The sequence below is a fragment of the Canis lupus genome, chromosome 30 (genome assembly GCF_003254725.2).
Source record: "Canis lupus dingo isolate Sandy chromosome 30, ASM325472v2, whole genome shotgun sequence".
Classification (NCBI taxonomy): Eukaryota; Metazoa; Chordata; class Mammalia; order Carnivora; family Canidae; genus Canis; species Canis lupus.
The window spans coordinates 25,265,189-25,281,394 of NC_064272.1; positions in this window are offsets into that span (position 1 = coordinate 25,265,189).

Sequence of the window (16,206 nt, forward strand, 5' to 3'; positions counted from 1 at the left end):
GAACGGGCTTAATGACCCCATCAAAAGGTGTAGGGTTTCAGACTGGATAAAAAAGCAGGACCCATCTATTTGCTGTCTACAAGAGACTCATTTTAGACAGAAGGACACCTATAGCCTGAAAATAAAAGGTTGGAGAACCATTTACCATTCAAATGGTCCTCAAAGGAAAGCAGGGGTAGCCATCCTTATATCAGATAAACTAAAATTTACCCCGAAACTGTAGTGAGAGATGAAGAGGGACACTATATCATACTTAAAGGATCTATCTAACAAGAGGACTTAACAATCCTCAATATATATGCCCCGAATGTGGGAGCTGCCAAATATATAAATCAATTAATAACCAAAGTGAAGAAATACTTAGATAATAATACACTTATACTTGGTGACTTCAATCTAGTAGCTCTTTCTATACTCGATAAGTCTTCTAAGCAAAACATCTCCAAAGAAACAAGAGCTTTAAATGATACACTGGACCAGATGGATTTCACAGATATCTACAGGACTTTACATCCAAACTCAACTGAATACACATTCTTCTCAAGTGCACACGGAACTTTCTCCAGAATAGACCACATACTGGGTCACAAATCGGGTCTGAACCGATACCAAAAGATTGGGATCGTCCCCTGCATATTCTCAGACCAAAATGCCTTGAAATTAGAACTAAATCACAACAAGAAGTTTGGAAGGACCTCAAACACGTGGAGGTTAAGGTCCATCCTGCTAAAAGATGAAAGGGTCAACCAGGAAATTAAGGAAGAATTAAAAAGATTCATGGAAATTAATGAGAATGAAGATACAACCGTTCAAAATCTTTGGGATGCAGCAAAAGCAGTCCTAAGGCGGAAATACATCACAATACAAGCATCCATTCAAAAACTGGAAAGAACTCAAATACAAAAGCTAACCTTACACATAAAGGAGCTAGAGAAAAAACAGCAAATAGATCCTACACCCAGGAGAAGAAGAGAATTAATAAAGATTCGAGCAGAACTCAACGAAATCGAGACCAGAAGAACTGTGGAACAGATCAACAGAACCAGGAGTTGGTTCTTTGAAAGAATTAATAAGATAGATAAACCATTAGCCAGCCTTATTAAAAAGAAGAGAGAAGACTCAAATTAATAAAATCATGAATGAGAAAGGAGAGATCACTACCAACACCAAGAAAATACAAACTATTTTAAAAACATATTATGAACAGCTATACGCCAATAAATTAGGCAATCTAGAAGAAATGGACGCATTCCTGGAAAGCCACAAACTACCAAAACTGGAACAGGAAGAAATAGAAAACCTAAACAGGACAATAACCAGGGAGGAAATTGAAGCAGTCATCAAAAACCTCCCAAGACACAAAAGTCCAGGGCCAGATGGCTTCCCAGGGGAATTCTATCAAATGTTTAAAGAAGAAACCATACCTATTCTACTAAAGCTGTTTGGAAAGATAGAAAGAGATGGAGGACTTCCAAATTCGTTCTATGAGGCCAGCATCACCTTAATTCCAAAACCAAAGACCCCACCAAAAAGGAGAATTACAGACCAATATCCCTGATGAACATGGATGCAAAAATTCTCAACAAGATACTAGCCAATAGGATCCAACAATACATTAAGAAAATTATTCACCATGACCAAGTAGGATTTATCCCCGGGACACAAGGCTGGTTCAACACCCGTAAAACAATCAATGTGATTCATCATATCAGCAAGAGAAAAACCAAGAACCATATGATCCTCTCATTAGATGCAGAGAAAGCATTTGACAAAATACAGCATCCATTTCTGATCAAAACTCTTCAGAGTGTAGGGATAGAGGGAACATTCCTCAACATCTTAAAAGCCATCTACGAAAAGCCCACAGCAAATATCATTCTCAATGGGGAAGCACTGGGAGCCTTTCCCCTAAGATCAGGAACAAGACAGGGATGTCCACTCTCACCACTGCTATTCAACATAGTACTGGAAGTCCTAGCCTCAGCAATCAGACAACAAAAAGACATTAAAGGCATTCAAATTGGCAAAGAAGAAGTCAAACTCTCCCTCTTTGCCGATGACATGATACTCTACATAGAAAACCCAAAAGTCTCCACCCCAAGATTGCTAGAACTCATACAGCAATTCGGTAACGTGGCAGGATACAAAATCAATGCCCAGAAATCAGTGGCATTCCTATACACTAATAATGAGACTGAAGAAAGAGAAATTAAGGAGTCAATCCCATTTACAATTGCACCCAAAAACATAAGATACCTAGAAATAAACCTCACCAAAGAGGTAAAGGATCTATACCCTCAAAACTATAGAACACTTCTGAAAGAAATTGAGGAAGACACAAAGAGATGGAAAAATATTCCATGCTCATGGATTGGCAGAATTAATATTGTGAAAATGTCAATGTTACCCAGGGCAATTTACACGTTTAATGCAATCCCTATCAAAATACCATGGACTTTCTTCAGAGAGTTAGAACAAATTATTTTAAGATTTGTGTGGAATCAGAAAAGACCCCGAATAGCCAGGGGAATTTTAAAAAAGAAAACCATAGCTGGGGGCATCACAATGCCAGATTTCAGGTTGTACTACAAAGCTGTGAGCATCAAGACAGTGTGGTACTGGCACAAAAACAGACACATAGACCAATGGAACAGAATAGAGAACCCAGAAGTGGACCCTGAACTTTATGGTCAACTAATATTCGATAAAGGAGGAAAGACTATCCATTGGAAGAAAGACAGTCTCTTCAATAAATGGTGCTGGGAAAATTGGACATCCACATGCAGAAGAATGAAACTAGACCACTCTCTTGCACCATACACAAAGATAAATTCAAAATGGATGAAAGATCTAAATGTGAGACAAGAGTCCATCAAAATCCTAGAGGAGAACACAGGCAACACCCTTTTTGAACTCAGCCACAGTAACTTCTTGCAAGATACATCCACGAAGGCAAAAGAAACAAAAGCAAAAATGAACTATTGGGACTTCATCAAGATAAGAAGCCTTTGCACAGCAAAGGATACAGTCAACAAAACTAAAAGACAACCTACAGGATGGGAGAAGATATTTGCAAATGACCTATCAGATAAAGGGCTAGTTTCCAAGATGTATAAAGAACTTATTAAACTCAACAGCAAAGAAACAAACAATCCAATCATGAAATGGGCAAAAGACATGAAGAGAAATCTCACAGAGGAAGACATAGACATGGCCAACACGCACATGAGAAAATGCTCTGCATCACTTGCCATCAGGGAAATACAAATCAAAACCACAATGAGATACCACCTCACACCAGTGAGAATGGGGAAAATTAACAAGGCAGGAAACAACAAATGTTGGAGAGGATGCAGAGAAAGGGGAACCCTCTTACACTGTTGGTGGGAATGTGAACTGGTGCAGCCACTCTGGAAAACTGTGTGGAGGTTCCTCAAAGAGTTAAAAATAGACCTGCCCTACGACCCAGCAATTGCACTGTTGGGGATTTACCCCAAAGATACAGATGCAATGAAACACCGGGACACCTGCACCCCGATGTTTCTAGCAGCAATATCCACAATAGCCAAACTGTGGAAGGAGCCTCGGTGTCCATCGAAAGATGAATGGATAAAGAAGATGTGGTTTATGTATACAATGGAATATTCCTCAGCCATTAGAAACGACAAATACCCACCATTTGCTTCAACGTGGATGGAACTGGAGGGTATTATGCTGAGTGAAGTAAGTCAGTCGGAGAAGGACAAACATTTATGGTCTCATTCATTTGGGGAATATAAATAATAGTGAAAGGGAATAGAGGGGAAGGGAGAAGAAACGTGTGGGAAATATCAGAAAGGGAGACAGAACATAAAGACTCCTAACTCTGGGAAACGAACTAGTGGTGGTGGAAGGGGAGGAGGGCGGGGGGTGAGGGTGAATGTGTGACAGGCACTGAGGGGGGCACTTGACGGGATGAGCACTGGGTGTTATTCTGTATGTTGGTAAATTAAACACCAATAAAAAATAAATTTATTATAAAAAAAAATAAAGTTACCTGGCTAAAGACTGATCAATTTCATTGATCTTTTTAAAAAACTAGCTCCTGTTTTAATTGATCTGTTTTATTATTTTTTTTTAGTCTCTATTTCATTTATTTCTGCTCTAATCTTTATTTTTCCTTCCCTCTAGTGTCTTTGGGCTTTGTTGTTTTTTTTCTAGTTCCTTTAGGTGGGAGGTTAGAGTGTTTGAGATTTTTCTTGCTTCTTGAGGTAGGCTTGTACTGCTATAATCTGCTGTCTCAGAACAGATTTGTTGCATCCCAAAGACTGTGGACCATCAGGTTTTCATTCTGATTTGTCTTCATGTATTTTTTGATTTCCTCTTTTATTTCCTGATTAACCCATTCATAATTTATGTTTTTTATTAAATATTATATTTTAGTGTGTACTATACACTTTTCACAATTATAATATATAAGCAAATTTTTACTGTTACCATTTTGTGGGATTCATTCTGTTTTTAAAGAAAATATATGATCTGTTCACAAACGAATTTATTTTTTTCAAATTTTCATTTAAATTCTAGTTAGTTAACATATTGTGTAATACTGGGTTCAGAAAAAAAAATACTGGGTTCAGGGTAGAATTTATTTTTTTATTTTTATTTTTTTCAGGGTAGAATTTAATTATTCATCACTTACCTATAATACCTAGTGCTCATCATAACAAGTGCCCTCCTGGGGGCACCTGGGTGGCTCAGTGGTTGAATGTCTACCTTTGGCCCAGGTTATGATGTCAGGGTCCCGGGATCAAGTCCTGCATCAGGCTCCCCAGAAGGAGCCTGCTTCTCCCTCTGCCTGTCTCTGCCTCTGTCTCTCCTGAATAAATAAAATCTTTAAAAAAAATAAGTGCCCTCCTTAATACCCACCACCTATTTAGCCCACCTCCCACCACTGCCCTTCATCAACCCTGTTTATTGTCTATCATTAAGAGTCTTTTATGGTTTGTTTCCCTGCCTCCTTTTTTCTTTTCTCTCTACCCGTATGTTCATCCATTTTCTTTCTTAAATTCCATATGAATGAGATCATATGGTATTTGCCTTTCTTTGACTTATTTCACTTAGCATAATGTACTCTAGCTCCATTCACATCATAGCAAATGACAAGATTTCATTCTTTTTGATGGCTAATATTCCATTGTATGTGGGAACACCACATCATCTTTACCCATTCATCAGTCAATGGACATTTGGGCTCTTTACATAGTTTGGCTATTGTTGATAATGCTGCTAAAAACAACAGGGTGCATGTACCCTTTGGAATTTCTATTTTTGTATCCTTTGGGTAAATACCTAGTACTACAATTGCTGGGTCGTGGGGTAGTTAGTTCTAATTTTAACTTTCTGAGGAACCTCCATACTATTTTCCACAGTGACTAGTCTAGTCTTGTCTAGTCTTCATTCCCACCAACAGTGTAAGAGGACTCCCCTTTCTCCACATCCTTGGCAATATCTGTTGTTTCCTGTGTTGCTAATTTTAGCCATTCTGACTGGTGTGAGGTGGTATCTCATTGCGGTTTTGATTTATATTTCCCTGATGCCAAGTGATATTGAGCATTTTTTCACGTGTCTGTTGGCTATCTGGATGTCTCTTCTTTGGAGAAATGTCTGTTCATGTCTTCTATCCATTTCTGAACTGGATTTTTGGTTTTTGGGTATTGGATTTGATAAGTTATTTATAGATTTTTGGATTCTAACCCTTTATCAGATACATCATTTGTTAGTCTCTTCTCTCATTCTGTAGGTTGCTCTTTAGTTTTTTTTTTTTTTTACTCTTTCCTTCACTGTGCAGAATATTTTTATCCTGATGAAGTCCCAGCAGCTTTTTTGTTTTTGTTTCCCTTGCCTCCAGCAACATGTCTAGTACTTTTTGTACTTGTTGAGGGCTGATTTGTGACCTAATACGTGATCTATTCTGGAGGAGGTTCCATGTGCACTCAAAAAGAATGTGTATTCTGCTGCTTTAGGATGAAATGTTCTGAAATATTCTGTTAAGTCCATCTGGTACAGTGTGGCATTCAAAGCCATGGTTTGTTTCCTTGTTGATTTTCTTCTTAGATGATCTGTCCATTGCTGTAAGTGCTGTGTTAAAGTTTCCTATTATTATACTATTATCAATGAGTTTCTTTATGTCTGTTATTAATTGACTTATATATTTGGGTGCTCCCAAGTTGGGGGTATAAATACATACAATTATTAGATCTTCTTGATGGAGATACCCTTAATTATGATATAGTGCCCTTCTTCTTCATCTCGCTACAGTCTATATCAAGTTTGTCTGATATAAGTATGGCTACTCTGGCTTTCTTTCGACAGCCATTAGCATGATAGATGGTTCTCTATGCCCTCACTTTCAGTCTGCAGGTATCCTTAGGTCTAAAATGAGTCTCTTGTAAACAGCATCTTGTTTTTTTATCCATTCTGATAGCCTATGTTTTTCAACTGGAGCATTTAGTCCATTTACTTTCAGAGTGATTATGATAGATGTGAATTGTGTTACCTGTAAAATTGACAATTCTGGTGGTGTTCACTGTTCCTTTCTAGTCTTTGTTGCTTTTGGTCTTTTTTCCTCATCTAAAGAGTCCCCTTTAATATTTTTTGCAAGGTTGGTCTACTAGTCAAAAACTCCTTTAGTTTTTGTTTGTCTTGGAAACTCTTTACCTCTCTTATTCTTAATGACAACCTTGCTGGAGAAAATATCTTTAGTTGCATATTTTCCCCATTCAACATGTTGAACATACACCATGCTGTTCTCTTCCAGCTTGGCAAGTTTCTGGGGGCACATCTACTATGAAGCTAATTTGTCTTCTCTTGTAGGTTGAGGACTTTTTTCCCCTTGATTTCAGGATTTATTCCTTGCCTGTGTATTTTGTGAATTTGACTTTGTGAATATGTCTTGGTGATGGCCACCATTGGTTGAATTAAATGGGAGTTCTCTGTACTTCCTTAATTTCAATGTCTGTTTCCTTCCCTGGGTTAGGGAAGTTTTCAGCTATAATTTCTCAAATAAACCTTCTGTCCCTTCTTTCTCTTCTTCTGGGACTCCTAAGACAAGAATGCTAATACACTCTAAGGAATTGCTGAGTTCCCTAAGTCTACATTTGTGATCCAATACCTTTCCTTTTTTTTTGTTTCATTACTTTCCATAATTTTATCTTCTATATCACTGATTCATCCTTCTGCTTCTTTCACCCTCATTGTCATTGCATCCAGAAAGTTTTAGGTCTCAATTATAGCATTTTTAATTTTGGTCTGACTAGGTTTTAGTTCTTTTATCTCTGCAGTAAGGGATTCTCTAGTGTCTTTGATGCTTTTCTCAAGCCCAGCTAGTGTCTTTTTGACTGTTGTTTTAAATTCTGGTTTAGGAATCTTACTTATATCTCTATGGACTAAACCCCTGACCATTACTTCTTCTTGTTCTCTCTTTTGGGATGAATTCCTCCATATTGTCATTATGTCTAGGTCACTGTTTTTTGTGTGACTGTTGGGAAAGCCTATTATATCCCTATTTCTGAGAGTAATGGCCATATTAAGAAGAAGTCCTACACTGTCTTGGGTCTGGTGCTTCATAAGGTGTTTCAGAGTATACAGTCTGCTGTTGTGTTTTGGCTGCTCCTTCCTTCATGTCAGTCCTCTGTAGGGTTTCTCCTTGCCTTCAGTGGGGGGTATTTGGACCTTGTCCACCATGTGGCAAGTTTTAACAAGGTATGTTTTGGTCTGCTTATTAAAAGAAGCTAGACCCTATTTTCCCTGGAGCTGAATCTTTGCAGCATTCTATGATCAATAGATGCAGTGTGTGTGAAGGGTTTATGCTGGTCTTCTGGGGGAGGGGCCTGCTGCACTGCTTCTCAGGTGGACCTGCCCTTGTGAAGACACACTACAGGGTGCAGGGGTACAGAGCGTGGTGTAAGCAGATACAGCTTCCATTGGAGGCTCAGGGTTGTGAGATCAAGCCCCACATGGGGCTTCACATTCAGTGAGGAGTCTACTTGAATTTCTCTCCCCCTCTCCTTCTGCCCACTCCCCCTGCCCACTCTCTCTCTCTCTAAAACAAATTAATCCTAAAAAAAAAAGATAATTGTACTCTTAATCCCCTTCACCTATTTCACCCATTCTCCCCACCAACTTCTCCTTTGGTAACCATCTGTTCTCCAGAATTAAGAGTATGGTTTTGAATTTGTCTCTTTTTTGTTTGTTTGTTTGCTTTGTTTCTTAAATTCCATATATGAGTGAAATCATATGTATTTCTCTTTCTCTGACTTATTTTGCTTAGCATTTTACTCTCTAGCTCCATCCATGTTGTTGCGAATGGCAAGATTTCATTCTCTTTTATGCCTGACCATTCATTGTTTAGTAGCTTGTTATTTAGTCTCTGTGTATTTGTGCTCTTCTCAGATTTTTCTGGTGATTTTTAGTTTTGTATCATTGTGGTCAGAAAAGATGCATAATATGATTTTCATCTGTTTGAATTGAGATTTGTTTTGTGGCCTAACATGTCATCTATTCTGGAGAATGTTCCATGTGCTCTTGAAAAGAATGTGTACTCCACTGTTCTGGGATGGAATGTTCTGATTACATATGTTAGTTCTATGTGGTCCAATATGTCATTCATAGCCACTTTCATTATTGATTTTCTGTGTGGATAATCCATCCACTGATGTAAGTGGGGTAGTAAAGTCCCCAACTATTATTGTATTACTGTCAACTTCTTCCTTTGTTACTAGTTGCTTTATGTATTTAGGTGCTCTTATGTTGGGTACATAAATATTTACAACTGTTATATCCTCTTGTTGGATTGTTCCTTTACCATTATGTAGAATTCATCCTTGTATCTTCTTAGATCTTTCTTATAAAGTCCATTTTCTCTGATATTAAGTACTGGTACTCCAGCTTTCTTTTTGCTTCTATTTGCATGGTGTATGTTTTCCCATCCCTTCACTTTCAGTCTTCAAGTGTCTTTAAGTGTGAAGTGAGTCTTTTGTATAGATGGCTCTTGCATTTTTATCTATCTTATCACTCTATGTTTTTGGATTGGAACACTCAATCTATTTACACTCAAAGTAATTACTGATGGGTGTATACTTATTGCCTTTTTTGTAGCTTGTTTTATAGTTGCTTTTGTAGTTCCTTTCTGTTCCTTTCTTTTCTTGCTTTCTACCCTTGTAGTCTGATGGCTTTCTTTAGTGATATGCTTACATTCCTTTCTATTTATCTTTTGCATATGTTAGAGGTTTCTAGCTTGTAGTTACCATTAGGTTCATACACAACATCTTATGCATATAGCAGTCTATATTAAGTTGACAGTCGTTTAAGTTTGGACCCATTCTAAAATCACTAAATTTTTACCACCCCCCCCACCACCTCTGCATATTTGATATGTCATAATTTACATCCTTCTATTTTGTGCATCCTTGACTGATTTTTATACATATACCTACTTTTACTGTTTTTATGCCTCCTACTTTTTTCTTTTTTTTTTCTCCTACTTTTTTCTTGTTTATGGTCTTTCCTTCCATTCAAAGAATCCCCTTTAAAAAAAAAAAAAAAGAATCCCCTTTAGCATTTCTTGTAAGGATGGTTTAGTGGTGAACTTCTTTAACTTTTGTTTGTCTGGGGAACTATCTTTCCATCAATTCTGAATGATATACCCTCCTGGACAGAGTATTCTTAATTGCAGGTTTTTTCCTTTAAGCCCTTTGAATATATCATGCCCTCTCTTCTAGCCTGCAAAGTTTCTGCTGAAGAAATAAGCTGACAATCTATGGAGCTTCCCTTGTATGTAATTTTTTCTCTTGCTGCTTTTAAAATTCTGTTTTTATCACTAATTTTTGCCATTTTAATTATCATGTGTCTTGGTATGGACCTCCTTGGGTGGACTGTCAGGGGCTCTCTGTGCCTCTTGGATCTGGATTTCTGTTTCCTTCCCCAGATTTGACAAGTTTTCAGCTATTATTTCTTCAAATAAATTTTCTGCCCCTCTTTATCTCTCTTCTCCTTCTGGTATCCCTAAAATGTGAATGTTATCATGCTTATAATGTCATTGAGTTCTCTTAACCTATTTTCATTTTTTGTTATTCTTTTGTTCAACTTGGTTGTTCTCCATTACACTGTCTTCTAGATCACTGATTCTTCTGTCTCCTCTGATCTGCCATTCATTCCTTCTAGTGTAATTTCATTTTCCACTATTAAGTTCATCTCTGGTTGGTTCTTTTTTATATTTCCTATCTCTTTATTGAAGGTCTCACTGAGATCCTCCACTCTTTTCTCAAGTCTAGTATTTTTATAGCCATTACTTTCAATTCTCTATCAGGGATACTTCTTATGTATGTTTCATTTAGCTCTCTTGCTGTGGTTTTTGTCCTGTTCTTTCATTTGGGAAATATTCCTCTATCTCATTTTTGTCTCTTTGTTTGCTTCCATATATTAGGAAAGTCAGCTATATCTCCTGATCTTGAAAATAGTGGCTTTACGAAGAAGAGGTCCTGTGGCCCTATAGCACAATATCCCCTGTTTATCAGAGTCAGATGCTTCAGAAATGTCCCCTATGTGGGTTACATGTGCCCTACTATTGTGGCTGGGCCACATTTGCCTCCAGTACAGTTGGCTGCAATAGCCCACTTTTCCTATTGTGGGCAGGGTTTGGTGCCTATGTTGCTAAAGGGTCAGTCTAGAGCTGCTGTGGGCTTGCAGTTAGGCAGCATCAGTAGTCAAACCAGATGCCTGTCCTCAGGCTGCCTGCAGGGGCTGCAGATATGCTGATTGATAGTGTCAGGGTTATAGGGTTCTGCATTGCTGGTTATAGGGTTCAGCAGATGGGGCTACAGATGAATGGGTGTGTGGTTATCTTCCCCTCTCAACAGGGCAAGAGTCACTTTAGAGCAGCACCAACCCCTTCCTACCAGGGCTGCTTGTAGAATGACATGTGGCAGGAACTGCTCTGAAGGGATGCCTGCTTAGTAGAGCAGGTTGGATAGGACAGATCTGCAGGACAATGTGGGGGGTGGGAAGTATACCATTAGCAAGGTAGGTGGAGGCTGTTTGCTGGTTCCCACACGTGTCCTACTCTCTAAGCTGGGGTAGGGGACTGTGGAGAAAAATGGTGCCCACTGGCCCTTTTGTTCTTGGAGAAATCTCCCTAAGATCCCTGCCCCTCTAGCATATATTCTGAGATTAGTAAACAAATCTCCTTCATGTATACCCCCAGGACTTTTCAAACTACTGCTTCTATACTGTATCTCAGTGGAGTTGTTTGTTATACTAGCTCTCTGAGTGCAGGGACTCAGTTTTCTACCACCCTCCAGCTCTCCCAGAGCTAAGTCTGCTGATTTTTAAAGTACCCAGAGTTAAGCCCCACTGATTGTAAAAATTCACAAAGTTAAGCCCCACTGGTTTTCAAAGCCAAATGTTATGGGAACTTGTCTTTCCACCACAGGTCCCCTGTGTGTGGGGTGCCTGGTGTGGGGTCCACTCCTCTCCCCTCTTGGTGCTTATGGTGTCCTTCCTATTTGTGGTTAGTCTCCTGGGAGCTTGGTTCCTGACTGACGACATCTCCATCCCTCCTATCCCTTTCTGATGTGGCCTCCTCTCTATGATTAACTGTGGTAAGTCTGTTCTGTCAGTATTTGGGTCATTTTCTGGGCCGGCTGTACTGATTTGGCTGTTACCTAGGTATGTCCATGGAATAAGGTGAGCTTAGGATCCTCCTACTCTCTCATCTTCTCAGAAGTCTTCCCTTGCAATTTTTGATAATAGCATTAGAAATATTCAGTAGAGAGAGGGGAAAATAACCATTATGAAATATAACTAAAACATCTGTTCTCCATAACAAAGGCCTGCCCTCAAGAAAAATTACTTTACCAGACAACTTGAGCCCCCTCTACCCTTTCTATCTCACATCAGAGGAGGAAAAACAATGCTAAGAAACAATTCTGAGGGGAATCAGGCACACACACACAAAAAAAAAACCCTGAAATTTAATTATAGACTTCTTCCTCTCCCCCAAACTTACCATCCCATCAACAAGGCTCCAGTGTAACAAGAGTGGATTATAACTTAGAGTGGCAAGATGCCAACTCTATTTAAAAGGGAATTTCTGGGGATACCCAAAGACAGCAGGGCAGACAGAAACAAGTACAGGAGACAAAACTGAAGCCTAACACCGACATCTACAGTAAACATTAAACACAACCTAACTCCTAATTAATAAACATAAAACCTCACCCTAAAAGCCTGTTTACCTCAGTTCCTTTTAACTGATAGATAATGTCCAACTTTCAACAAAAAATTACAAAGCAGGTTAAAATGTCAAAATAAACATAGTCTGAAGAGACAAAGCATCAGAACAATATTCAGCTTTGACATTTATATTAGAATTATCAGATAGAGAATTTAAAATAACTATGATTAATATGTTTATCCCTGGTAAAGACAGATGCAAAATCCTCAACAAAGTACTGGTAAAGCAAATTCAACAATACAGTAAAAGATCACACATCATGATCGATTGGAATCTAATCCAGGAATACAAGAGCCGTTTACCATCTGCAGAAAAATGTGATAGACCATAATGACAAAATGAAGGCTGGGACACCTGGGTGGCTCAGCTGGTTGGATATTTGACTTGATCTCAGCTAAGGTCTCAATCTCAAGGTTGTTGAGTTCAAGCCCTACAATGAGTTAAGATGGATAAAGAAAGATAAAAATCATATGATCATTCAATATATACAGAAGAAGCATGACAAAATTCAATATCCATTCATGACAAAAAGTCTCAACAAATTAGGCATAAAGGGAGTGTATATTAATATAATAAAGGCCACAAATCACATGCTCACAGTAACATCATATTCAATGGTGAAAAGCTGAAAACTTTTCCTCTAAGATCAAGACAAGGATGCCCACTCTGACCACTTTTATTCAACATAGTAGTGGGGGTATTAACCTGAGCAATTAGGCAAGAAAAAGGAAGAAAAAAGAAAGAAAAGAAAAATCATCGAAGTCAGAAAGGAAGACTGCAAACAGTCTCTATTTTCAGATGACATGTTACTACATATAGAAAACTCCAAAGATGCTGCTAAAAAACTGTTAGAATAAGTGAATTATGCAAAGTTGAAGGATACAAAATCAACACGAATCAGTTGTATTTCTATACAGTAACAAAGACCTATCAGAAAAAGAAATAAGAATCCTATGTACAATTGAATCAAAAAGAATAAAATATCTAGAAATAAATTTAACCAAGGAAAGGAAAGATCTGTACACTGAGAAATATATGACATTGATGAAAGAAAGATTTAAAAATGGAAAGATATTCCATGCTCATAGATCAGAAGAATTAACATTGTTAAAATGCCCACACTACCCAAAGCAGTCTACAGACTCAATGCAATCCCTAGCAAAATTCCAATGGCATTTTTCACAGAAATAAAACAAATAATCCTAAAATTTGTATGGAACAAGAACAAAATAACTCCAAATAGCCAAAGCAACCCTGGAGAAAAACAAAACTGGAGGCCATAAAAAGGAATCAAACACTGACACATGCATATATGTACACATATACATATTTGCACAAACCTCAAACCATTATACTAAGTGGAATCAGTGAGATGCAAAGAACACATAATATATGATCTCACTCAGTTAAAAATTCTGGAAAAGAAAAACCTTAGCACCAGAAAGCAGATGAGTAGTTGCCTGGTGCTGAAGGTGAGAAAGGCAAAATTGAAGATCAACTACAAATGGGTATAAGGGCACTTTAGGGGTAACAGAAATGTTCTAAACCTGGATTGTGGTGGTAATTGCATAGCTCTTTAAGTTCACTATAATCACTGAATTGTATACTTAACAACAGGTGAGTTTTATATACATAAATTATACTTCCAAAAAAGCTGTTAAGAAATACTTGAGTTTTCTGGTAGCAAAGAGAATAAAATCATTCCATATTTTTCAAAAAGAATGAAATTTCAAAGAAAGTTAGTTCTAGGGAGTTTGAATTTTAGCCAATATGAGGAAGCACATACACTGATAATCAGTTATTCAATAGGAATACCTTGGATTCCCAAAGCAAGCAGAATGGTTGGTTGGCCAACCCAACAGACATTTCTGGTACCTTCTCCTTTATCACTGTAAAAACACAGGGTTTGCAAAGTGACCTGTTGAATATGCTGTTATTTGCAACTGAATGAAGCCTAATGGATAACTTTAACTTTTCCAAGAATAGTCCTAAAACGCTGAAAACTTTCTGCCCAGGGAAGGTGTGAAATATTCTTACTGGAGAGAGATGATATAATTAGTTGGTTAAATTTTAAAAAATTAATCATAAGTTTTTGAAAAACACCTGCATTATATAATTCTTTGAATTTAATCAAAGTAATTGTCACTGTGAATATATACACATTTCAGAAAGGGAAATATTCTTTGCTTTGTCATTTCAGCTTATACGCACACACATGCATACACACATATGCACGTGCACATACCCACGCACACACATACATACACACCCCTTTATTTCCTCAGGAGCTTTGAAAATCAAAGTAGGAGACTACTTTTACCAGAAGATGAAAAGTACACAAAAGTATAATATTTGGCCTCTGCCCTCAAGGTGTTGAAAAACAATCTTTGTAGAGGCAGGTGAACACACCTGAAATAATTAACAGATATTAGATACTGTACAATTTACTGTACAATTAAGCCATTAAAAAACAATTAAGCCATTAATTGTAGCATATAATTACAATTAAATTCTGCAAAAGCCAAACCATAGATGGCTTTACAAACCACCAGGATTAAAAAATGCTACCTGATGGTGAAAGCAAGCAATTGACCTATATTTACATAAGATATGAGTGCAAATGCTCTGGTTCTCGATATTCTGGATGCTCAGCAACCTGGCTCAATACCTTGACTTTTATTATTTCCCCATTTGATGTTCTAGCTTGTTCTTGCTTGCTCTTAGGACACACTCCAAGATACAGTTTCTAGTAATTGTCTTTGAACACCTCTCCCTTCACCAGAAACATCTTAAGTAAGAGGATGTGAAAATACACATAACAGACAGATATAAATAGAATCTCACTGATTTATAATTAGCAAAGACTTCACTACAGAATATTTAAGAAGAATGTCCACCTCTATTATTTTTCTCATATACAGTAACTCACAGGAAGCTAATTATATCACTCAATAAGACTTAAGAACTAGGAGATAATGTAAGAAACAAAATAATTGTTAGTATATTATTTTTTTGTAAGTGAAAAGTTATCTAACGTGCTTGAGAATACTTAAAAGCGGTTTCAACTCACTCATATAATATATACTGAACCAACATTTGTTTGCCATCTTTATATTCATTACCAGAGAAAGAAAGTTTGTTCACTTCAAAGGAAACTAGAGATACATTATAACTTACCTAGAGTTTCAATATTACAAATGACTAAAGCAAAATTAATGAAGTCTTCCATGTTAAAAATTACAAACCAATGTACAATTTCTAAACTTAAGTCAAAGTGAAATTTTACATAATATATTGTTTAGTAAAGAATATTGAAAAAATAAATGAAGAAGTGATTTTCTAAAATCAGGTAATTTTGTAGAACTTGAGACAACACTCCTGATACAGAATGCTTGGCTAGATTGGTAGTTCTTTCCCTGCCAAATTCCTGCCTAGCTTTACAAGAAGTGAAGGTCTCATTCTACAATAAAAATAAGAAAAGATTCTTTGCCTAGAATACCCTTAACTCCAGTTAGGTTTTAGTATGTGCTGATAAAGCATCTTAAATCATCTTAGCAACAGTCTAATCTAAACGAGCATCAGCCAGCAAAACCATTGTTCCAAGTGGCTTTGGGAAACACAGTCCAGCCATTGGTCTTAAAACTCCAGCAGAGGGCAGCTCTGGTGGCTCAGTGGTTTAGCGCTGCCTTTAGCCGAGGGTGTGATCCTGAAGACCCAAGATCAAGTCCCGCATCAGGCTCCCTGCATGTAGCCTGCTTCTCTCTCTGCCTGTGCCTGTGCCCCTCTCTGTATCTCTCATGAATAGATAAATAAAATCTTTTTAAAAATTCCAGGCGGGCATGCTTAATGTCTGGCTGTTATGATTGGATCCACTAGAGGACAAGACCAAGGATCCTATCTTTCTCAGGCAATAAGCATGACAAAGCTAGAGA